This window comes from Halichoerus grypus, chromosome 14, assembly GCF_964656455.1.
Source record: "Halichoerus grypus chromosome 14, mHalGry1.hap1.1, whole genome shotgun sequence".
NCBI lineage: Eukaryota > Metazoa > Chordata > Mammalia > Carnivora > Phocidae > Halichoerus > Halichoerus grypus.
The window spans coordinates 14,600,417-14,626,838 of NC_135725.1; the positions used below are offsets into that span (position 1 = coordinate 14,600,417).

The window sequence follows — 26,422 nt, forward strand, 5'->3', positions numbered from 1 at the left end:
CCATAATTTTGCTCCTTTTCCTCCTTTGGAGTCCACCCCGCACCGCCTCCCCAGCTTGGTCCTGTGTGGCATTAACAACCAGGTACCTTTGTTTCTTTCTGTAGCGTAAATCAGAGTTGGCTTTTATGTGTGTTTATGTGTGTGATCATTTGCTAAACGGTCATCTCTCCCACGACAGTCTCAGACACCATTGCTGCCCGAGGGCTTGGCTCAATCTCTTACACTTAGGAAAACCCTCTGAGACACTTGATGAGTGTCCAGCATGTCAGTCACGGAGACCGTAGCTGTTTTAAGCAGCGGCGATTTCTCAGGAAGGGGGAGAAGCGGTTGAGTTTTGTGAAGCTGTTTATTCCGTGATGAGAGTTTTGCCGGACTCTGGGTGTGTGAACCGGCAACTGCGCCATCTGGTGGAAGCAAGCGGTGCAACAACTATGATCTCGCAGACCCGGCTCCGCGTTGCTTAAACCATGTTGCCCTGGGAGAAAAGACTCATTTCTTACACTTAAAAAATAAGAGTAAATTTTATTAGAGGGAAGACAGACTCTCTCCCTTTGAGAGATCTAGTTGGAGAAAATGGGATATTTATTGAAAGTAGTGTTGACTTTTCAAGAAGAGAAGCATCGGAATCGAGAGGGGCTTATTGAGAGGACTCATGTAGAAATAAGGAAGTTAGCGGTCTCCACCCAAAGCCAGAATCAGAGAAGAACAGGAACAGGCATATAGCTGGGCTTCTCAGACTGATTTGCATTTTGGAACTGGCCAGCCAATGTTGCTCATCTCTAGCCATCTGTCTTGTAAGCCCTGCAGTGTCAGGCTTAGGTATCAGTTACGTTCTCCCTTCCTTGCTCACCATTGGGGCCCTTCCTCTGCAAGGGGCGAGGTGTCACTCACTGATTATGGTAGTAACTCGGGCTCTGCAATGTGACATGTGGGGGTCTGAGAGTGTGCTTATGATTTTTCTTTGTTTCTAATTTCTCTTATAATGGGGAAGTAGAGGGAGTAGGGAGAGAGAGACTCTCAAGCTGACTCCCCGCTGAGCACATATCTTGACCCTGAGCTTGATCCCACGATCTGGAGCTCAAGACCTGAGCCAAGATCAAGAACAGGGCGCTTAACCGACTAAGCCACTCAGGTGCCCCTAATTCAACTATTCTTGCCACTACCATTAGACTTACTGAAGGACATGAAACCAAATGGGTTGATTCTGGTCAGTCACTTCCCCAGATATGATGTCCCCATTAGACAGAGCTTTTGTATCTGGCTACTTCATAGACCCCTGCCCAGACTGCATATTGTTTGCTCAAGAGTCTGGTGTCCTCTCTTCTTCCACTCAGATATGACTATTGTTGGGGGTCACATAGTACAGAACAGAATAACTGTATCAGTGAAAGTGGCTTTCATTTGAATAGGCTTAAATCATAAGGGAATTTATTTCTTATAAACTGGAAAGTCCAGCATTAGAATGACCTTCAGGTGAAGGTTGATCCAGTGGTCCAATGTTGTCTATTTTTTTCCACTTCACTATCTACACTGTTGGCTTCATCTTCTTTTTTAAAGATGTATTTATTTATTTGAAAGAGAGAGAAAGAGAGAGATAATGAGCAGGGGAAGGGCAGAGGGAGAGGGAGACAAGCAGACTCCCTGCTGAATGCAGAGCCTAACACAGGGCTCAGTCCCAGGACTGTGGGATGTGTATTTGTGTGTGCCTTTGAAATCATGACCTGCGATCATGACCTGAGCCGAAATCAAGAGTTGGACGCTCAACCCACTGCCCCACCCAGGCTGTGTTGGCTTCGTCTTAAGGTTGCTTTCCCTTTAGGCCCTCTTCCAGGCCCCCCTCTATCCCTTTGCCTAAAAACACATCGTTTTTTCTCCATTTCTTCTTTTAAGGGCTCTCAGATGCCGATGACTCAAGGCCAATGCTTGCAATTGCCTCTTTTTCAAGTCCCATCACCCCAGAAACTGGGTAATAGTTTTTCTAGTTTCTAAAACATGGAGGTAGTATTCCCAGTGACTGAGTGTCATGTGTGTTGCATTTAATTATTCAGGTAGGTATTTATTTAATTTAATTTTGCTGCTAAAGATGGAGGCTAGTTTATTTTAATGCAACAACAAATGCAACACAAAGCACAGATCTTAAGTGTACAGTTTGATGAGTTTTGCCGATGTGTACATCAATGTAACTACCACCCACATCAGATAGAGAGCATTTTTAGCCCCTCAAGAAGCTCCCCATGCCCCTTCCTGGTCAGAACATCCTTCCAGGTATTTACTTCTGAAGAGAATGATAACTGCTTCAAACCTAAAACATGGAGAACAACAAAATGTACCCCAATCCATATATCATCCTCATATTTATCACCAAGACCCCATGATTATAAAGATTTTGCCATACAATATTCATTGATTCCCCTTCCCTTGATGTGTGTGCGTTAAGTATTTTGAGCAAGTCCCGAATATGGCATCATTCTATTTTGATATGCATCTCTAAAAACATGGAGACTTTCTTACATAACTACAGGTACTGCTATTATCCACGACTAAATGACAAGTCCTTGGAGTCATTTAGCACACAGCACACATTCCAATCAGTCCAATTGTCTTTGTGTAATTTATCTGTTCGGATTGGGATTCAATCAAGATCCAAAGTAGTAATCTCCAATTTCTCTCTTCCTCTGTGTTTCTCTCTCTTTTTCTCCTTGTCATTGACTTGTTGAAAATACTGGTGAGTTGAGCCTGTAGAATGTCCTACATTCTGGATTTGTCTATTTCCCGGAGCTGGTGTTTAACTTGTTCCTCCAGCTGCCATTTGCTTTATCAACCAGAAGTAAGCTCTAAAGCCTTAATCCAGTCGAGGTCCAGATCTTTGCAAGAATATGATGTTGTGTATGTCACATTGCATCACTCCATGAGCAACATCATATCTGGATGTTCCACTTTAATGACACTGATTCTTGAATTCAAGTATTCATCACCTGATCTCCATTTCCTTATCAACCTTTTATCAAATGGTTTCCACATTAGCTTTAAATGTTTGCTCTACAAATATTTATCAGGGCTGCTACTGAGTACCTTTTCTATATGAGATATTGGGGTTAAAAAAGGTGGGCAAAAGAAACCTATTGCTAATAAGTATAAAGACTGTTCATGTATCCTCAGCCTATCAGTATACCCCCCAAAACTGGGGGTACCTATTTTGGGAGCAATTTCCTCACCAGAGGAAAATAGGAATGACAAATGCAATGGGAGCCAGTGCTTCCCTCATGTCTAACGAATCCTATTACCTTTCCTTCCTCCCCTCTTTCTCGTTACGTTCTTTCCCTTCATTTTCCCATCACTTTGCCTTCATGATGTGCCAATTATACCGAGGATTGGTGTTGGAGATGTGGCACGCTCAGTTATCCTTGTTCATATGCCGTGGTGATTCACGGTGGAGCTGTGAATCTGGCTCCGTAGCAGATCATACAACAATCTAATTTTGTGAAAGAGAAAACTGAGCCACAGAAACCGGTTTACTCATCCAAGTTCACACAGTGACTGACCCTAATAAGAAATGACTACTTTATTAAAAGTACCGAGTATCACAACTTCTGACAAACAACAGAGATTTCCTAGGAAGAAAGTTAGTCAGAAGCATGGAGTGGAAATCTACACCAAAGTCCACCTCATAAGAAACTGTTTACACTGTCTCCTCAGGGAAACTTGGGATAATACGCATTTAACAAAGTTGTTTTGGGGCAGCTTCAAGTAGCTGAGAGTTGTATGTTAGTAGGTCTCCTTTGTGGAATTCAAATGTTAAGGGCTTTCCTTCCACCTTGAAGAAAATACATTACTAACTAGAGAGAAATGACAGTTGAAATATTAGGGGAAAAAAAGAAAAAAGGAAAATCCACTAGAGCCTCTGGAAAGCAGTGTGTCAGACAGCTGTGTGGGAGACAGCATGGAAAGATTATGTTCCTACTTCATTTTTGTGAGTGCGGAAGATGCACCGGCCACCAGCCACCAGCCACCCTGGTAAATATTTGTGGTCTCGAATTTCACAAACTGCAGCACAGTCGTCTTAGCTGCTCCTGTTACGGAGCCTTGGCGACAGGATCACCAAACTGCCATGTGGGAGCCTTCTCAGATGACAAGATGTGGGATTCCTAATCAGACAAGTCTATTAGGAAAGACTTTCGCATGCTGCCTCTTGGGAGAAAGGCTCTGATGGGCCAGAGTTCTGGCCACCGAGTTGTCTTCCTGCACAGAGAAGAAAGGATGACATGGTGCCCTTCACGTGGGGCAGACAAAGTGTCCTTGCCAAGGGGGTCAGTGGGGCACGGGGCCTGCCTGCCTCACAATAGTGCACATCGGCTCGGATGGACTCAACTCTGTGGCGTCCCTGTGCTCTGTGACAGATTTCGGTTTCTGGAAAGGGAAGGGCCACCTTGAGGGCATCTGCTGGTCACCCTCCAGCAGATTAAGATTGAAGACGGGTAGTCGCCTTGTGCAGCAACTGCATGAATGGCCACCTTTTCCAAGCTTCTCCCCACGAGGCACTGAGGATAAAGACAAGTTCGTACTTATTAGGGGCAGAGAGAAAGCGCGCTGGTGATGATACCCAGATAGAGAAGCCACGGTGCCTTTGATGTTACTGGGATCCGTGTTGGGTGGGTTCTGTTTGGTTCCCTTAATGGGCATTAATGATGATCACAACAGTATGGATAGTGAAACCTGGATGTCAGTGCAGACCCTCTGTTTTCTGTCTTCTCCGGGATTTCTGCGCTTTCCCAGGGATGAATGTCAGTGCAGAGCTAGCTCCTCCAGGCTACGTTGAGAACCCACTCCGTGTTCCCAGCCTCCCATTTCCCATGCAAGGTCCCTTTTCTTTACCCCATGCTGAACCAAATGCCATGTTCATCACCCTTTCTTGGAATGACACGAGAAAAACACCCTCATGGGGCATTTATGGGTAACAGGTTGGAGAGCACAGATGGGCTTTACATCCTAGCAGAGCAAACATCTGAAATGGAAAATGGAAACAGAACAAAACAAAATAATCCTCAGCCCCAGCCGTGTTGCTTTCTTATTATCTCTTTGTGCACTCTTTGACATCTATAGACTCCCCCTCAGAAATGGAAGTAGACTCCTATCTTCAGTCTCTGCTCTGGGGATCATCCTCTTTTCCAAACACAGGTGACCATTTGTCCCCGTCTCCCTCTCCTCGTCCACCAGCCTTTGCAATTGAAAGGGGACCACAGAGAGATTTATTTTCCCAGGGACATAAATTATTTCCTCTCTCAGTTCTTCCAACTTGGAAGACAGATTTGATTGTGGTCAGTTTTAATGAAAAGCAAGTTTGTTTCTTTTTTTTTTTCCCCTTCGATACTAGAAGAATAATGTAATGGAGCACTGTGAGGTGTTGATTGTTCTCTGTTATCTATTATTACTACTATCTTCGTCTGCCTCCCAAAGGTTGCTGAGAAGTGTAGCAAATACGGTGGACACAGAGCTCTGATAATAGCCTTACTGAACTCTCCAAGGCCAAGGGCCTGGTTTTAAGCCATGAGATGAATCTTGGCCTTCTTATTGTCCGGAAGGCCAAATGAGTTTCACAGTCTTCATCAATGAACCACACTGAAGGGGTTCTGGGAGAGAGGAAGATGAGGTCTTTTGGGGGAGAGCAGAATTCATAGTGTGGAAACTATTCCTTCCTACTTTCTTTGCATAGTGGAGAAGGACTTGGACTTGTTCCTCTCCTTGTCCTGTGCACTTGAGGATTCCAGAGCCATGTTTCCTCCTCTCTGCTTGCTTAGGTGCTGACAACGATCTCCTGTATAAAGTTCTTACTAATGGACCAGCAGAGTGAGGGACACTATTTGGGCAAGGAGAAAGGGGCAGGAGAGGCATGGCCTAGGTAGGAGAAGGAGTACCAGAGGACACCTGTGTTTCCCATTTTATTTGCAAAGATAATGGTATTTTCCTCCATCAGATGAGTGCCAAAGAAGGTAGATGGGGTGAAAGTTTTCTTGGAGATATCTCCCAAAAAAGCTGACCAGTGGGTACGTGGATCTCAGTATTAGAAAGTCTGTAGATTAGGGGCACCTGGATGGCTCAGTCGGTTGAGCATTTGGCTCAGGTCATGATCTTGGGTCCTGGGATCGAGTCCCACATCAGGCTCCCTGTTCAGTGGGGAGTCTGTTTGTCTCCCTCTCCCTCTGCCCTTCCTCCACTCGTGTTCTCTCTCCCTCTCTTTCTCTCTCTCTCTAAAATAAATAAATAAATCTTAAAAAGAAGAAAGTCTGTAAATTGAATTCCCCAAGGAAAGATCTGGGGGGAATGGGTGCAAGAGGGCCAAGTTAAAGCTGGATTTTCCAAATCAGAGACAGTGCAGTAAAAGGCCCCTCAGGATTCTCCAGTGATCCAGCACATGCACATCCACCTGCCACGCAAGGGGACTGATGACCCACCTGTGTGGACACTTGCCACGCAAGGGGACTGAAGGCCCAGCCCTGCTGGTGGTGGAGAATTGACAGCTCCCAGAAAGGGATGTCAGAATTGCTGTCAGTAGCTTGTAACTTCTCAAATGTCAATGTTGCCCCCTCCCTCTTCTATTGTCTGAAGTTTTGGGGGGCAGGCACAGGTTGGAGAATGGGGAGAGGAGAAAGGGAGAAAGCAGTTGTGAGAAAGGAGACCATGCTTCAGTGAATACTGGAAACTGTTCATACCTGTTCATGAGATGAAGTTTAAATGTTCAGGAATTTTGCCGGTCGTTCATGGGTAGCTTGAGTCAGCCATGGTGGGAGTATTCAAGAAAGCATTCAGTACACAGTGGACACCAGCAAATGCTACAAACCGGGGCCTTTTGATTTTCTCTCCCCAGGAGAGCTGGTTTACCACCTTCTCGCCAGCCCAAGCAGAAGCACATGGGGGACACACAGAGCCCGAGGTGGTAACCTGTCGGACTGGTTTAATAACCAAAGGGGAATTGAAGAATTTTAATACTAGAATGAAATATAGTTAGGGCATCCCGCTCCCCAATAAGAAAAGGGAGACCAATGAAACAAAATTGTGTCAGTTATTAGAAAAGCAAAATACCATTCTATATTTTTACCACAATGGGCAGGTTACTAGGGGAGAAAAAAATAATGTTCCCTCCACCCTGTGAGTTCTAGCTAAGACCTCTGTAATAAAAGACAGAAGGCAAGAGGAAAGCCAACAGAAGTTCATTAATATGTATACCTGATGTATACATGGGAGAGACCCCGGAAAAATGAGTAACTCTCCGAAGTGGCTTAGAATTCAAACTTAAATAGCATCTTAGTAGGGGAAAGGGAGACAGGATAAGGCTTCTTTGGAAGAGAGTAAATGATCTTAGGAAAGATGAATGGGTCCTTAGGAAGGATAGACGGGGGGTGTGGCAGTTTGTGATGAAGCTTGTCTGGATGTTACCTCAACTTCTAGTCCCCTGTCAAGAGTACTTCTTCCCTGGTTAATAAACCTCTCAGGAAGGGGATTTATGACAATTGATTTCCTTTCGGAGGATCTGTGTTTAGGCAGATGAGGGGAGTTCAGAAGAAAACCTCTTCCTGCATTTGATGTTTTTCAAGTGCAGGCAGCTCAAAATAATCAAAGTGGCCTAGTGTGGAGTGGCATGTCCTCAACTCTTGTAGTTGTATTTTGTGTCGACATGTTCCACTACCCTTCTCTTCTGTTCTTGATTGAATGATGTCCTCCCTAAAAGGTGTGTTGAAGTTCTCACCCTCAGAAAGTGAACTTATTTGGAAATATAGTTTTTATAGAGGGAATAAAGTTAAAATAAGGTCATTGGTCCTAATCCAGTATGACTGGAGTCCTTATAAAAAGGGGACATTTGGACACAGAGACAAATATGCACAGAGGGAGGGCTATGTGAAGACACCTGGAAGGCAATCATGTGGCTGGAATGGTTCATCTAGAAGCCAAGGAACCAAGGATTGTCAGCAACCACTAGGAGCTAGAAGAAACAAGGAAAGATCCTTCCCTAGAGCCATCAGAGAAAGTGAAGTCGAAGAGTTAGGTTCTTGTCTCAGAGTCAAAGAATGAATCTTGTAGACAAAGGAGAGTGAGTAAAACGATGGAAGTTTATTAAGTGAAGATACAGAAAAAGCTCTCAAGAGTGAGAGGGGTCCTGACAGGGTTGCCAAGGAGGGCCTTTAGGGTTGGTCTTTTATAAAAAGCTGACCAGGGAACTTAAATACTTTTAACATCTCTATTGGATAACACCTTCAATAGCTTACCTCCTTTTCAGGGTCTGGTTATTCTTTGTTGGCTACGGGTGATTGTCATAAAGACACCCACCCCACACGCCTAGGGCAGGGTGGTCCTCCACCCCACATGCCTAGGGCAGGGTGGTCCTCCACCCCACACGCCTAGGGCAGGGTGGTCCGATTTGTCCCTTTGTCTCTGGTTTCCCCACACCTTCACATTTTGGGGATTTCTGTGAGCCTGATCACATAGCTCTCTACCTCTCTCTCCCTACCTAGCCCCACCTGTCCCTTACTCAGAAGCATGATCCTGGCAACACTTTGATACTGGACTCTTAGCTTCCAGCACTGTGAGGCGATAAATGTTATTATTTTTTAAAGATTTTATTTATTCATTTGAGAGAGACAGAGAGGGAGAGAGAGAGAGAGTGCTCAAGTGAGCACTAGCAGGGGGGTGGGTGGAGGGTGGGCAGGAGCAGGACAGGGAGAAACAGATTCCCCGCTGAGCAGGGAGCCCAAGGCTTGGCTGGATCCCAGGACCCGGAGATCATGACCTGAGCCAAAGGCAGACACTTAACCATCTGAGCCACCCAGGCGCCCCAAATATCTGTTATTTTAAGCCAATTTTTGATACTTGTAATGGCAGCCCCATGAAATTAATAAAGCCTCCAAAATCCAAAGCAATAATAACTACCATTTATTGGTTATTTCCAATGTGTGTATTGTATGCCAACCGGTTGCTTCATTTATTTTACCTGAATTAGTCCTTACAGAGCCCTGCAAGGATGAGGAACTGCAGCTTCTGTTGGTCATTGCTAAAGAACGTCACAGAAGTTTCAAAGAAAGGAGGAGCCTCAGGGGCGCCTGGGTGGCTCAGTCGGCTGGGCATCTGCCTTCCGTGAGACAAGAACCTAGCTCTCCCGCTTCACGTCTGCCCCTCCCCTCCACTCGTGCCTTCTCTCTGACCCTCTCTCAAATAAATAAATAAAATGTTTTTTTTTTTAAAAAAAGAAAAATAAAGGAGGAGCCTCAGACCTCTCAGAATCAGCAACGGGGAACTGTCAATGGGTTTCTCAAGGCCGACAGTGAGGAGCTGGGTATTTAATGGGGCTAGGAAAGGGTGAGGGGTGTTATTGTCATTCCATACATATCTATCCGTTATTCCCATTCACTCAAACACTGGAAATGTATCTTTTGGCCTAAGAGACATGGCTGTAGACACAAGATGATGGTGAGCCACCAAACAAATAAGATATTCTCAAACAATTCGCAATTAATTCAAGGTGTTGAGACTCCTAAGCATTGAGTCCTCCAGGGAAGGAACTGGCTCAATTTGCCGCTGGCTGGGTGTTCCAGCCACCCCGGGGCCAAATGCTTCAGGCTGAATGATTTAGCAAGAATAAAATCGCAGGGGCCCAGAGCAAAGCCAAGCTGAGAAGCGAAAGTCTTCTAAAATGCCCATCTGAGGACTTGTGAAATAGTAGCAGGGTTGAGGGAAGTCAGATGGGGAGGGGGGTGGGTTGGGGAAAAGAAAATAATTACCACGATTCTGGAGCCAGGAGGATCACTCCATCGGCTGAGATATGTGGGGTCAGCTGTTTTATAATTGCTAGACCAGCTGATTTTGCAGCTTTGACTTAAATCTTGAAACTAGAAAGCTCATGACTTAGAGCCTGGGATAAAAATTGGAGTTTCAATCTAATATCAACTAACAAATTTAGTAGCTTTGGGGTCAGAATATCTTTTTTATTTTATTTTATTTTTTCTTTTTAGAAGGGGGGAAGGGGCAGAGGGAGAGGGAGAGAGAGAATCTTAAGCAGGCTCCATGCTCAGCATGGAACCCGATGCGGGGCTGGAGCTCATGACCCTGAGATCCTGATCTGAGCCGAAACCTAGAGTCGGATGCTTAATAGACTGAGTCACCTGGGCGGCCCTGGGGTCAGACTATTGTCATGAAATGCATTTTTGTGTCTGTCAGAAGACAGCGGTGACAAATAGGATGTTCTGTCTTGGAGATCACATCTGCTAGATGAGGATGATACTTGAATCTTGGAAGTGGCAGAGGTTTTTCTCGAAATTCAAAGATTTGGGTCCTTCCACAGGGGGAGAGAAGCTTTGGGTGATTGCTGGGTTTTCCTGGGCTGATCTTTGGCTCACGCACAGATCTCGCATTTTAGACCCACGGGAAGTCTTAATTTACTAAGTGTCTCTCTGGTGCTGGGCTTTATGCCAACAGCTGGAAAAACAAAAATGAAAACGCGCTTCTTGACGTCAGTAAAAGTCAAGTAAAAGTCTTGTGGAGATCCAGACATTCAAACGATTATTAAATGTGATGTAAAAATGACTTCCAGAGGTTTGCACACCGTGCTTGGGAAGCTCCAAGTTAGGAGGGGCTGACTTCCTACTGATGGAGGGCGGGTTGTCAAGGAAGGCTCCGTGGAGGAGGTGTTAACTACAGGATTGGAGTTCATGCCTCAGGTCGGCCAGATGCCAGATTACAAAGGCTCTCACAAGCCAGGTTTAAGGGAGCCATTTAAGTCTTTTAAGCTGTACAATGACATGATTAAATGTGCACTTAAGGAAATCTCTATGGCAGTGTGCAGGATGAAGTGACAAAAATCTACACTTTGGTACACTTAGTTCTAAATAGCGATTTTCCCTTTAACTATGTCTACACCTTCCTGACTCTATTCAATCAATAGGACATACAGACTTAGAAACCCTGTTTTACACCCCAGCACCTGGCTCTGAAACGGACTCAGCACATGCCTATCTATGCTCCAATCTTAGAGTCGTACAATATCGTTTATGGAAATAAGACTAATGACAGTTTGGCTGTGTTCCAATGTACAATCTCTTGATTACCACCACCACCATGGGCTCTCCCTCTTTTAAATGAGCTTTTCCATTGTAGCTTCAGCTTTACAAAATAGACACTTTAATAATAGATCTCCTGGAACACGGTTGTGTGGTGTGACGTATTCTATCTAGCAAAATCAAAAATAAGATGGAAAGAGCTATCCTACAGAAATCTTACTGTTCCAAGCCACTGCTGGAATTCTTCTTCCTGTCATTTAGAAAAAAAAAATGAAATCAAGCACTCTCCTACATTTAAATATTCACAAAACCCCAGAAATTCTTAGTAATAAATTCTAGCAGAATACATATTTTGTCTTACCCTATATTCTACAAGCATAGTTCTCGAACTTCAGTGTACCAGGATCACCCACAGGGCTTCTTAAAGCAGTGTTGGATCCTGCCCCAGCATTTCTGATTTAGGGGTCTGGGACATTTCCTATTTCTGACAGGTTCCCAGGTGATGTTGCGGCTACTGGTCCAGGGACCACACATTGAAAACCATTGCTCGGAAATAGTAACAGCTAACTTTTATTCGGTACTTTCCATGTTCCAACTGTGCTCTGTGAATTCCTTATTTGTATTAGCCCTTTTAATCCTCTTGGCAACCCCAGGATGCAGGCACTTTTGAAGGGTAGCTGAATAAGCCACCCAAACTCTGCCTCCTGGGCATAAGTTTTATTTTGAGCTGATTATTTGAGAAGCAGCAGGGATGGGAGAAGCTCTGAAGTAGAAGTTACCCTTTTGTAAAAGAAATTTACACTTATAAAGAAACTCTCCATTTACAAGAGTGTTTTCCTCTGGGTATCCGGAAGAGAAGGATGACTCAGTCACAGAGAGTCTTATCAACTGGGAAGGCACCAGGCTTAAATCTGCCTAATAGCTTTATCCGTGTTTATCAAGCATTTCCTAATAACTTCCCTGTAACTGGCCTCTGCACACCTTTCTTTCTTTTGTCTTGAGCTGAAGATGGTATTGAAGTCCGAGTTCCGAGTGTCTCCAGAGAGTGACTCGTTTTCCCCTGGGGATCTCTCATGCATCATGGGGCACACATGTGAATAAACTTCTGTTTGTTTCTCTCCTATTCATCTGTCTTTTCCTACAGGGGTCTGAGCTAGAACTCAGAAGACAGAGGGAACATTATTTTCCTCCTTTGTGACATTATTACAAATGAAGAAACTGAGGATTGAGCAAGTCAAGTCACTCAACTCAAGGTCACTCAGCCAATAAGCGATGGACTTAGATTGAACCCAGAATTATATCTGATAATGATTTGCTGTGATTTTCCTATTAGTGAATTCCTACCTGCAGGGCCACCACCATTCCAGAAACTACGCTGACTGCACTTTGTTGGTATGTTTTGTGACTAATGTTCCCTGATGTGAACGTTGTTCTTTGTGAAAACATTCATATCTTTAGATAGAAATTTACTTTCTCACCAATGAACATTTCTGATTACAGAGAAATTACCAAATCTGCTGACTCATAACAAAAATAAAGAGCATCTACTGTTTAGTCTAAGGCTTGTCGTTTTGGGAGGTGGTGGGAGGAAAGAAGATTGCCACCCACTGTTGATCATTTTCACCTTCTTTTATTCAATGGCATTTATAGTACTGTGTATGGAGGTGGTCTTGATTACTTTGTGGAGATCATTTCTTCTACTGTACGGATGGCTCTGATCAATGTTTAAGGCATCTTGGGGAATAAGGGTATGATCCTGACTCAGGGGAACTTGGCCATGTAAATCACTTTGTTTTAAGTGCTTTGGCCTCTGAACATCTAAAATGGACACCCACTTTATTGGCTTGTTAACTCATTTCTATGGTCACTGAAGGCCCAAGCTACAACTTCATGCCTGACCACACACCAAGGATTTTTTTTATTGCTTATTTTCCTGGCTTTTTGCCTGTTCTCTTTTCTCTGTCCATAACCATGTATGTATAATGTCCAGAATATTCTGTCTCTTTCTCTTATACACACATACACACATGTGCAGCATTTTTCATGGATAAGTTAGATCTGAAATATTTCTTTTTTTTTTTTTTTAAGGTTTATTTATTTATTTTAGAGAGATTGCACAGGAGTGGGATGGGGGGGAAGGGCAGAGGGAGAGAGTGAATCCTCAAGTAGACTCCCCACTGAGCATGGAGCCTGACACAGGCCTCGATCCCAGGACCCTGAGATCATGACCTGAGCCGAAATCAAGAGTCAGCAGCTTAACTGACTGAGCCACCCAGGCGCCCCTAGGTCAGAAATATTTCTATGTTCTGAAGCTAAGTATAAAACATCTCCTCTGACCATGGCCCTGTCATGCTTCATTTTAAAGCTATCTTCCCAGAATATAATGGGAGGAAGGGCCATCATCACTTGGCAATAATGTTTCTTGTAATTATAATCTCATTATCAAGGAGAAAACATTAATGCCCAATATGCTTTTAATTTAATGCCAATTTTCACACATGAAGACATTGCAATATCTACAATTCTTCTGCTGATAAACTCTCATTGTAATCCTGAACATAACTACAAAAAGGAACTGCATATTGAGACAAACCATGAAAATTAGCTTAAAAATGAGCCACACTAAAATAAGAACATACCACTACACCCCTGAAAGTTTACAAGATTTACCAAAAATTATCAGTAAGGAATTGTTTATAAGAAACTCCTTTACTCACCAGCCCAATATCCTCACATTTTTACCCACTGTTTAAAGGGAGCTGGTGATGGCCTAAAATGTTTTTAGCGCTGATGGTGTAATTTTCCTGTTTATCATATATCCAGTAAAGTATTATATATTTTACTTATTTTTCTTGTTTATTCTGTCTCCTTCCACAAGCTCTGTGAACAGGGGGTTTTCATCTGTTTTGCTTCCTACTGTATCCTCAATGTCTAAATAGTGCTTGATGCACACTAGGCATTAAATAGACACTCGAGTGGAGCACCTGGGTGGCTTAATCAGTTGGGCATCCAACTCTTGATCTCAGCTCAGGTCTTGATCTCAGGATCATGAGTTCAAGCCCTGTGTGGAGCCTACTTAAAAAATACATAAATAAGTAGATGAACACTCTAGTCAATAGAGAGTAAATGAATCAGGGGATAGATGAAATGTATTGGCTTAATATTCATCATCAGAACTGAAAAACAGTTTAAAGAACCTCTAGTAAGTTATGTAGGATGAATAGTGATACAATGGGATAGAGAGATTTCCTTTATTTCTGAGAACTAACTTCCTTTCAAGAGGAAAATAGGATGAGTTTACACAGGCTGTGTTAAATATCTGAAAAGGTAAGTCAGATGGGGAAGACAAATATGTTATCAACTATATGTGGAATCCAAAAAAGCAAGACTCATAGAAACAGAGAGTAGAACGGTGGTTGCCAGGAGCTGAGGACAGGGTAATTGGGGAGATGTTGGTCAAAGGGTACAAACTTGCACTTAGAAGATAAATTGTGGGGGATGTAATACACAGCATTGTGATTATAGTGAACCAAACTGTACTATGTATTTGTAAGTTGTTAGGAGACTCGATCTTAAATGTTCTCATCACAAAAAGGAAATGATAATTATGTGACATGATGGGGGTTTTAGCTATGGTTAGTGATGGTGGCAATCATATGGCAATACATGAGTGTATCAAATCAATACATGTACACCTTAAACGTGCACAATGTTGTATGTTGATAATAGCTCGATAAAAAAAAAGAAAATAGGCAACAAGTATTGAGGGAAAATTTTGTAAAATAGATTGTTTCTAAAATACGTATAGTTTAATCATTGTTTATATACTATTTTCTTCCCTTTAAAATTAAATAATGTGGATGGAAACAACAGGTTCCACAAATGAATAGTTTCTGGACAGTTCAGACAACAAAAGAATTATTTATAACATATGCCAAAAACAATATGGCATTTAATCACAACACAGATTTAGAAAGGCAAATCACTTGTCACCATATCACAAGGAATTCAAGTAATTAGGTGATGCATTACTTATCTATTGCTGAATAACAAATTACCCCCAAATTTAGCAGCCTAAAGCAATCATTTATTATCTCACAGTTTTTGTGGGTCAGAATCCAGGAGCAGCTTAACTGGGTGTTTCTGGCTTGGCATCTCTGTACTTTTTGAAAGCTGCCATAACAAAAAAGCACTGACTGAGTAGCTCAAATAATAGAAGCTTATTTTCTCACAGTTCTGGAGGCTAAAAGTCTAAGATCAAGGTGCTGGCAGGGTTGGTTTTCTCTGAGGCCTTTCTCCTTGGCTTACGGATGGCCACCATCTCCATACTACTTCACATGGCCACCCCTCTGTGCACACCGACCTTGCTGTTTCTTTTTGAGTGCAAATCACCTCCTCTTATGAGGACACCACTGAGATTAGATTAGGTCCCACCCTAATGGCCTCATTTTAATTTAAGGGCCTCTTTGAAGGCCCTCTCCAAATACAGTCACACTTTGAGGTAATGGGAATCAGGACTTCAAAATATGAATTTTTGAGAAGACACAATTAAGGACACAACAATCTTCCATGAGGTTGTAGTCAGTTGTTGATTGGGGCTGCCGTTGCATCTGACAGATTGACTGGGGCCGGATGACCTTCCAAGCTCACTCATGTGGCTATTGGAAGGCCTCACAGTTCCTTGTTGCCTTATAGCTTGAGATTTCAGTTCCTGCCATGTGGGCTTCTCCAAAGGCAGGCCAACTCATGTCATGACATGGCCACTGGCTTCTCCCAGAGCTAGTGATCTGAGAGGGAGGGAGGGAGAGGGAGAAAGAGCACCCAAGATGGGATATTCAGTCTTTTTACAATCTAATTTTAGGACCATTACTTCTGCATATTCTATTAGTCACACTGACCAATCCTGGTAAAATGTGGGAAAGGACCATACAAGGGTATGAATTCCAGGAGATGGAATCATTGGTGGTCATTTTTGAGGTTGACTACCACAGTTGGATTAAAAATAAAAATTCATGTATTCTGCAAAAATTTATGTATTTATATTACTTAAAATATTTTGATCAGTTCATGAAATATGACATTGAAATGTTTTTAGTGACTATGATAGAGATTATGCTTTCTGGGGTTGAGTTATTTTTATTAAAGAGGCGTTTGAAGTTCTTTGTCAAACAAATTTGTAAATGTTTTGAAGATTAGTGCCCTAGGGTATATTCTAAATAAAAAGCACCAGGAGTTAGCATAGTAGTTGATGCCAGCCTCTGGTGCTAAAATGTCTAGGTTTTTTGTTTTGTTTTGTTTTTTAGGTTTCAATAAATTTAAATCAACTTTATTGGGATATGATTTACATATAATAAACTCCATCTATTTAAAAGGTACAAACTTCCAGTTACAAAATAAGTCACAGAGATAAAAAGTACATCATAGGGAATTTTAAAATATAATAAATTAAAAAAGGTACACTTCAATGAGTTTTGACAAATGTATATTCTGTGAAACCACTACCATGATCAATATACAGAACATTTCTATCACCCCAAAAAGTTCTCTCTATCAGGCAACCACTGATCTGCTTTCCGTCAGTATAGTTTAGTTTATATTTTCTAGACTATCTTATTGGTTCTGTTTCTGTGGAGAATCCTGACTAATAGTCTTGAGTCTTAGTCCAATATTTTCAAAACCAAGTTTAAAATATCCAACAGGGTGTACTATTGGGAGTTCCAACTCAATAAGGGCAAAGTGGAATTTTTTCCCATTTTATTCATCCAATGACTTAGTCAACAAGAACTTATGGGATGTCTATTATGTGCTAGGTAGGTATGCAAAGTGGAGTTTTGGCCTCAGTTCACTGAGTAGTGGAGTCAGCAGATATGGTACAAAAATTAAGTATCACCATTCCCTGTGACAAGCACCATCCTAGAAATGTGCAGGGCAGAGTGGTAGTTTGGAAGGCGTGGAGGTGCACTCTACAGGGGTGAGAGTAGGGGCTGCTGTAGGGAAGACTTCCTGATCAGTAGGCTTGACAGGGAGGAGTTCACCAGATGGGCAGGTAAGATGAGCTGATGGGGGAAATAATTTCAGCAAAGCAAAAGACATGTACAAAGGAAGTTCATGAAACAGCTGTGGGAATTAAAGTAGCTAGGTGTTCAAGGATTGCAAGGGTTAATCATGAATTCCAACTATGATGAAACTAAAGTTACTGAGGTATAAGGGTTCCCAGTTTTTTCTCCCTGTGTGCCTTTTAAAAGGAGTTTTGGTATAACTCCTTTGTCCCTTTCCCTCTCCTGCCCTCCAAGGAGGTCCTGCTCTGTCACTGCAGTTTGAGATAAGGGAGGATGGGAGGGAGAGAGGGAAGGAAGGAAGGATGGAAAGAAAGGAGGGAAGGAGGGAAGAATAATAATAATGAGGAGGAGGAGGAGAAACAGCTAGTATTTTTTCAGCATGCCCTTTGTGCCAGGCCCTAGTCTAAGCATTTTATATGTATTAACTCATGTAATCTTCACAACCATGTGAAGCAGATGTTTCTCCCATTTTACATATGAGAAAGCTAAAGAACAGAAATCGAATACATTGCCCAAGTTCTCAAAACTTGTCAATGCCAGAATCAATATTCAAATTCAAGCAGTTTATACTGCCTATATATAAATCATATATATACACACACATACATACATATATATAGCTGATGATATGATTTATTATAAGGAATTGGCTCACATGATTATGGAGGCTGATAAGTCCCAAGCTCTGCAGTTGGCAAGCTGGGGACCCCAGGGAGCTGATGGTGTAGTTTCAGTCTGAAGGCTGGCCAGGCTCAAGGCTCAGAAAGGGCCAATGTTTCCATTTGAGTATGCAAGTGGCAAAAAAAAAAACACCATGTCCCAGCTTCAAGGTAGCCAGGTGGAAGGAATTCTCTCTTATTCAGCATTTTTTTGTTCTATTTAGACTTTTAACTGATTGGATGAGGCCCACCCCTATTATGGAAGGCAACTGCTTTATGTAATCTATTGATTCAACAGATTAAAGACCAGAAACACCATCCAACACACCCCTGTTCGTGTTTGACCAGATGTCTGGGTGCCCATGGCCCAGTCAAATTGATGCAAAATTAACTATCACACAGACTAAAGCCTGTAGAGAACTGGTAGCCCTTCACAGAGGAGAGCATTAACACTATATTATATTATATATATATAATATATATAAATAAGATTTTGTAGGCCAAGTAGGAATGGCTAATAAAAGGAGGGGCTGCAATATTTCTGTAGAATCCTTACCAAGGCAAAGGCAATGGGAAATTAATTTTCATCCGTAGAACGATGAAATCGAAGTAGATGACTTTGAAGACTCTTCCAGGCCTAAAAGTTCCAGTCTCTCCTCAATTTGAGGTTTCAAATCTGAGTAAATGGGAACATTAAGAGAAATGAGTAATGTAGGAAGGTTTGGGGAAGGTTTGGAGGGAAATGATATCTTATTATTTACTAGTTGTATGGAAAACTACTTATTCACAAGATTTTTAATTCTCCAAGAAACGTTACTGGTGTTCTACAAGACATAGCCTTCTGAAACTACTCATTTTATTTGCTTTCATTGTACTGTTGGGGTCATGATTTATTATTAGGTCCTTTGGAGAAAATTATTTCCTTCAATCAGAAGTAACTGCAAAGGGGCTGGTACAGCCATTCTGGAAGACAGTATGGAGTTTCCTCAAAAAGTTAACAGTAGAGTTAACCTATGACCCAGCAATTGCACTACTAGGTATTTACCCCAAAGATACAAATGTAGGGATCCGAAGGGGCGCCTGCACTCCAATGTTCATAGCAGCAATGTCCACAATAGCCAAACTATGGAAGGAGCCCAGATGTCCAACAACAGATGAATGGCTAAAGATGTGGTGTATATATACAATGGAATATTACTCAGCCACCAAAAAGTGAAATCTTACCATTTGCAACGACGTAGATAGAACTAGAGGGTGTTTTCTCAATCAGAGAAAGAAAATTATCATATGATTACATTTGTATATGCAATTTAAGAAACAAAACAGAGGATCACAGGGGAAGGGAAGGAAAAATAAAATCAGATGAAATCAGAGAGGGAGATGAACCATAAGAGACTCTTAACTATAGGAAACAAACTGAGGGTCGCTGGAGGGAAGGTGGGTGTGGGGATGGGTTAACTGGGTGATGGGCATTAATGAGGGCACGTGGTATAATAAACACTGGGTGTTATATGCAACTGATGAATCACAGAACTCTACCTCTGAAATTAATAACACACTATATGTTAATTGAATTTAAATTTAAAAAAAAAAGAAGTATCTGCAAAGGATACAAAGAGGAGGTGGTCAAAGTATGAGATAAAAATCCTAGACTATATGGTGCTATGGAAGCCAAAGGAAGAAGTCAATCAAGAAGGAAAGGATGAGGACAAGGGATGAGACTGTTCCAGAGAGGTTAAGGCTAATGAGGTTTTAGGAAAAGGCTATCAGATTTGGTGATTAAGATATTGAGCTCAGTTTTCGTTGAGGACTGAAAGTCATGGGAAGCTGCGCAAACAGACTCCTGTTATTGCCCTGATATGATGACATTGAGGCGGGTTCAGAAATCAGGGTATTGAAAATGTTTCTATCAATGTTTAGCAATTTGAGGACGTGAGCAGAAAAGGTAGAGGATCGGGAGGGGTGGGAGTGGGGCATGTCTGGTACTTGCTGGGGTTCAAAGGTTTAAATGGTGCCAATGGGTTTAAGGATTGCAGTTTGTTGGGAAAAACAGCATTGGCATATCTGACTATGGGATTTTGTTTCAGAGAGGTGGCAAATGAAGTGAGAAGGTCAGCAGAGAATTCAGAAGAGGATTTTCAAACTGTGATCCCTGTTTCAACTTGATTAGTATGTCAGAGTCAGGCCAATCTGTGCTGATCTTAATACCTTCCCTCACTAAGCAGCACAGATGCTTGATTTTGATTAGCTTCAGATATTAGGGCTCGATGCTGGGTATCTTTTGTTTGCCCCCCAGGTCCACTCTCCACCTATGACCTGGGAGACTGACCTGTAAGGATCCCCTCAAGGGATTATCTTGTCCTCTGGCTTCGGTTTGGATTTGGCCATTAGGGAACACACGTGTGAGATTGGAGGGAGGGAAAATGTGAGGGAGACATTTATTCCTCTGGTTCCCTTCCTACAGAGTCGTCTTGTTCTTGCCCCTTCAGGCCTAGAGGGGTAAGAACACCCGGCTTTCTTAGCCCTTTGGGATTTCTCTATATTCTGCCACACCTTTGAAATTGCCTTTATAAGTTATTCTGCGTATGCTTTACTTCCTCAAATTACCCGAGTTGAATGTTCCATCTGGAGCCCGTCTGACACAAGTTTTATATAAGATTTCATTATAAAAAGTTGTCATCACTAAAAAGATGTTTGGAACGAGTAGACTAGGACAGAGGTTGGCAAACTTTTTTTCTAAAGAACTGGATAGTAAATATTTTTGGTTATGCAGGTCATACAATATCACACAATGTCACCACTCCTAGACTCTGCTGTTTTAGGGAGAAAGCACCCATGGATTTTAAGTAAATAAATGAGTGTGACTGTGTTTCAATAAAACTTTATTTACAAAGACCAGGCAATGGGTTTTCCTTTTGGCCTATGTAGGCTGTAGTTTTACTGATCCCTCATCTAGGACAAGCAGTCTTCTGTCTAATCTATGAGAGTGGTTCTCAGTCTGGGAAGATGTTGCCCCCTAGGGGATTTTTGGCAATGTTTGGGGACATTTTTGATGATCTCAGCTGGAGGGAGGGGGATACTGGTATCTACTGGGCAGAAGCCAGGTATACCACTAACTTTTCTACACAACAAACAATTATCCACTCTAAAATACCAACACTCCTGAGGTTGAGAAATTTGGTCTTGGAGAGGTTAAGTAGATTGTCAATTTGCTCACCATATCAATGTGACTCAGTGAAAAGAATCACAGAATTAATTCTATAGCTTTTTTTTTTCTGGCTCCAATTTTAACATTATTTTACAGTACTTCTTAGAAAACTGGGTTACAATGCATTTATAGGAAATGTGATGGTGTCCTCAGAAATTTTTTCATCCCTCAAATCATTAGGCATATCAATCCACCTTAACTTACTCTTTTTGCCCCTAAGTGTCTTTTGGATAGATAGTGAAAGTGTTCATGCCTCTTTCAGCAAAGTTGTATCTGTCTGGCATCCTGAAGCTGTGTTTTGGATTTTCCTTGGCTTGCTAGTTCAGAGTAAGGACTGCCTGGTGAAAGGGTTACGTTTGGTCCAAAGGAATAATTATGAACACGGTGTAAGTGTGGGTGGTAGGTATGTGGGGGTGGGGATGAGTAGCTGAGTCTGAGAAAGAGGGTGTGTTGTCTCTGTGTGCAAGTCAGCGGGTGGGCTAATGGAGAAGAAAGGCCATTAATGAAGGTCTCAGGAGTCGGGAGAGGGGGGACATTTTATTTACAGGGAAAGGGAAGGAGAATGACAGTTGGAAAAATGAATGGTTAGGAAAGGTATGTCAGGGGAATGTGGCCCTGAGCTGGTTCTTATGATTATAATCATCCAGGGCTCTGTGTTTCAGACTGGCCACCTTAACATTTCAGAAGGGGAAGGAGAGGAACGGGTGATTCTGACATGACTTATTGTACTGTGAGTTTTAAATGAACCTATATATTATCCCCAAACTACTAAACCCGAGCAAAATTGCAACATTTGTATTCCCTGAACTGAACTGATATTTCGTTTGACTAATGTCCTTGTTTAATGACAGGAGAACACAAATTCCGCCCCCACCCCTCCCACCCTCCCCCACATTGTCAATTAGTGGACAAGTTGAAGACAAGGACACATGGAGTTCTGTGTCTGGGTGATGTCATAATTCTGATCAGCTGAACAGCCTAGCAGTGGCCTTGAAGAGATGCTTAACTTTTGGAAATCACTTTTTTATTGCAACCAAATCTATTAAGTTTAAAGGTCCATAAAGATGAGATAAACAGTCTAAAGGCCTTTGAAATTCATACAGTGTGTTAAAGGATTTAATCACTGTCACTTAAATATGGTGATGGTAAAGCCATGTCCATACACTGGCAAAAATCAAATCATCGTCTGCTTAATGGGGGACAAAAATTTGGAGAACAGTGGATGAGATATTACTTATATGTGATATCAGAGTTGTTTTTGCAAGCTTTTCAAGAGAACACTTTGACCTTAGTGTGCTGCAGTAGGAAAATAGCCCTATATCGTTTTAGTCTTAAAATTAATTTTAGAGCTCCTGTTTTCCTACTGGGCACTTTTGTCATCGTCTAATTTGTAGACTGACAATCCTTGTAAGATCGGTTTAGACTAATTCTGACCCTGAATACGAATGAAAGAAATGCAAGAGAGACACTCAACCAAATCGAGCCAATGTATTATATACACGATTTAATTTTAAAATCCTGGCTAATATTGGTTATCTCCTATGTTCCAGGCAATATACTCAACAGTTTACATGGGTTACTCTTTTAATTCTCCTGATTAACTGGGGGGTATGTATCGTTATTGTCACCCTTATTTTACAGTTGGAGAACACTGAGGTATGAAGGCATTACATCATCGTCTCAACATTACACAGGAAGTGTTGCTGTTGGAATTTGCATGCCGGCAATTTAATTTCACAGCCTATACTTAACCACTTTTTTATACTGCTTTCCTCCTCTATATTTTTGGCAGTGAATATGAGAAGATAATTTTGAGGGCATTACGGTAAGTTAGATATTAATAACCCAGGTAATAAATCATCTGTCTATAGTACAAACAAGCTGTTTGGTCTTGGGGAAATCACAGAAACCTGCATCAGTAAAATGAGGGATTGTTCTGAGTGGTTTCTAAAGTGTCTTTTCTACTTCTAGCAGGATTCCAAGATAGTGTGATAGATGTATTTTTTAAATCATATCCTTCAATCAAATGGTCATCCTTTTAGTATTAAATTATTTGGAATAGACACTTCCCAAATTTGGAATAATTGCCCAGTTCTTCTTTGACCTCACTGGTTGATGTTTCCATGGAATTAGAAACTCCACAGCAAAAAGGGAGAATATTGTATAAGTCATTCCTCTTCGTCAAAGGGGTATTTGGTATAGAAAATTCACAGAATTTTGGAACTATAAAGGGCCATGATCTAACCCATTCACATTATAGATGAGGAAGCTGAAATCACAAGGCTGGCTTGTAGTAGAGCTTGCTACAATTATCTGGATCCAGATCCCAGGCCTCTCTCAGTGCATCACAATCACTTCTGCCTTCATTTCCCCCAAGTCCTGAAAAACCACTGGCCTATTTTAGTTTGGGCTGTTTAGTGGAACAGAAAGATCTGAGTTTGAATCTCAGTTCTACTGCTTCCCCAGTGTTTCACATTGGGGAAAGTTAAAATGAAAATATGTGTGTTTATTCATATATATATATTTATATATAATGTCCAGGGTTTATATGTAATGTTTAGGATCATCAGATTGAACCTCAAAGCCGAGTACTGACCTACAATGGGGGCTGTGTTAGAACTAAGCAATATATCTGCAATTGTTGAATAAGAACATATGGGAACAGAAGTCAACCTAGTTTGTAATTGAGGCCAAATGATGGAATGAAGCTGGTCTGCTGTGGTTTTCAGTCAGTTGAATAGAGTTAACTGGTGAAAAATCAAACCATAAGAAGGGCACAGGAGGATGAGTGAACCAAATTCCAAAGAACCTGCCCCCCTTTCTCCCAAATCCGTACAATGGTCACAATGAAGAGAACGGCTCCACTTTATGAAAGCCATTATTATCTGTCAAGTTAAATTAGTGTTGTTGAACTCAGCGTTATTAGCATTGTAGGCCTGTTTGCTTTGAGTTTGTCAGGTTGTTTCATTTTATTATGTAAGAACTACAATCATAAGTCGCTTATATCTCATTTTGTATTATGTATTTAAATGTTATTATTATATGCAAGATTAAGTAAAAAATTAGAGAGATAAGAGGGCGTTTTCTTTTTCAAGAACTATTCATACTTTTTTTTTTTTCTAGGCATGAAAAATGCTTGATTGTCCAGTATGAGTAAAGAAAAAGAGATAAAAATGTAAAATTAAAGAAATTAGTAAAAACTTTATTATCATAAGTTGGGATTTGAAACATCACTATAAATTCATAATGCTGGGATGGCTGGGTGGCTCAGTCGGTTAAGCATCTGCCTTTGGCTCAGGTCATGATCCTGGGGTCCTGGGATCGAGTCCCGCATGGGGCTCCCTGCTCAGGGGGGAGGCTGCTTCTCCCTCTGCCTGCTGCTCCCTCTGCTTGTGCTCTCTCTCTCCCTCAAATAAATCAAATCTTTAAAAAAAATTCATTTTAGAGAGAGAGAGCATGAGAGAGTGAGTGGGGGGAGGGGAAGAGAGAGAGAATCTTTCAAGCAGACTCCCCACTGAGTATGAAGCCCTTTGCAGGGCTGTTTCACAACCCATGAGATCATGCCCTGAACTGAAACCAAGAGTCAGAGGCTCAACCAAATGAGCCACCCAGGCATGCCCAAAATAACAATTCTTAATTCACAATGATATGAATGTAATCACATCACTGATGTTCATAGGAGCATTGTTAAAAAAAATAAAATATTGGAAACCATCTAAATATTCAAAAATAACATGTACTCACATATAAGAGTGTCATTTAAACTTTGTTGTAGAAAAATAATTCATGATTTAGGAAAAGGTTTAAGATACATGATTAAGTAAAAACACAAGTTATAAATATCATGCTTATAGTATATTTCAGCTTGGCCAATATAACATAGGTATAAATATGCAGAGAAAGAAAAGTGGATGAACACACAGTGATTCAGTGAATAGTCACTATATCTGTGTGGGAGGATTACAGGTGATTTTATTTTATCTTCTCTTTATTTTCCAATTTTCTATAGTTAGCATGAATAATTTTGTATTTCCTAAATATAAACAATATAATGTAACAAATATTTATTAAACTAAAAAATCAAAATATTTTTTAAAAATGATAGCATATGGAAAGACATATTATTTTCAGAGTAGAGATAACACCTGTGTTCAGATTTTGAGACCTTGAGTAAGAAACTACTGATCTAGGTAAACTTTTTTAATTTTAAAGATGAGCAAAGAAGACCCCCCAAAACTGAGGTGACTTGCCCAAGAAGACCATCTTTACCAAGCAAAGCAAAGAAAAAATTCAAAAGTAGAAAATGTGTTTATACTTTTAAAATTACATTTGTATTACTTTGAAGTTAACTTGTATTCATATTTGTGTGCACAAATCTTTTTGCTTATCTCCTAGAGCTAGAGAAAAATGGCCAGATTTGGTACAAGTGAATTTTCCATGGCCTGATGAATAAGTGACTAAAGATTGACCTCCAAGAAACTCAAGGTCTGGCCCGTGTGGATTTATAGTGTTGCCCCTCAAGAGGTATTTTCAAAGCATTGTGTAACTAGCTGGCAATTCACCATTTCAGAGAAATTCAGCCTTGCAGGGGGATCCTTCTCAAAAGTCTCCAAGTGATTTCCAAGGAGACTGAGACCATCAATCAACAATCCTGAGTCAGCCAAGGAAAGTCCTTTGGCACACGATGGAATGCGTGAATGTTTACACCAGGCATTTTATTTAATTTTGTATTTTTAAATTTTTTTTAAAGATTTTATTTATTTGTGTGTGAGAGAGAGAACACAATCAGGGAGCGTGGCAGGCAGAGGGAGAAGCAGGCTCCCTGCTGAACAAGGAGCCTGATGGAGGACTCGATCCCAGGACCCTGGGATCATGACCTGGGCTGAAGGTGGATGCTTAACTGACTGAGCCACCCAGGTGACCCTCTTTTTTTTTTTTTTTAAAGATATTATTTTTTATTTTATTTTTAAAAGATTTTATTTTACACCAGGCATTTTAAATTCATTTTCAGCTGACTCAAAATATAAAACAAAAGTATTTGCGGGGCAACAGAATATAATTGACCACAATTTAGGGCACGAAGAAGAGAAACACCCAATGGGGAACAGGAAAGAAACCTCAATAGGGAAATTATCTAATGAAACTTTCCTAACTTTGCAACCAGAGAGCTTTATTCTGCCCTAACTCTGTGTCTATTTTCTCACCTTATCAGACCTGAGTTCTGCTCTGATTTTCTTTCGGTGTTGACTGAACTGAGGATGCAAGGGAAAGCAAAAATAAAGGTCTCACAAAAATCCAATAGTCATTGCCAGGGGCTGGGAAAAGGAGTGTGGGGCGGGACTGCTTAATGGGTAGGGTCTCTTTTTGAGGTGATGAAAATGTTCTGGAACTAGGTAGTGGTTATGGTTGCAGAACACCATGAATGTACAAATTGCCACTGGATTTTACATGTTA

At 41.3% G+C, this 26,422-nt stretch overlaps 1 long non-coding RNA gene across 1 annotated transcript; it reads left to right on the forward strand.

The window, feature by feature from the left end:
• On the forward strand, positions 1-26,141 carry LOC144380029 (uncharacterized). The gene is made up of 4 exons (XR_013443744.1): positions 1-82; positions 12,187-12,434; positions 22,610-22,793; positions 25,364-26,141. It is a non-coding gene; the product is annotated as an uncharacterized LOC144380029 (long non-coding RNA).
• Positions 26,142-26,422: the final 281 nt, after the last annotated feature.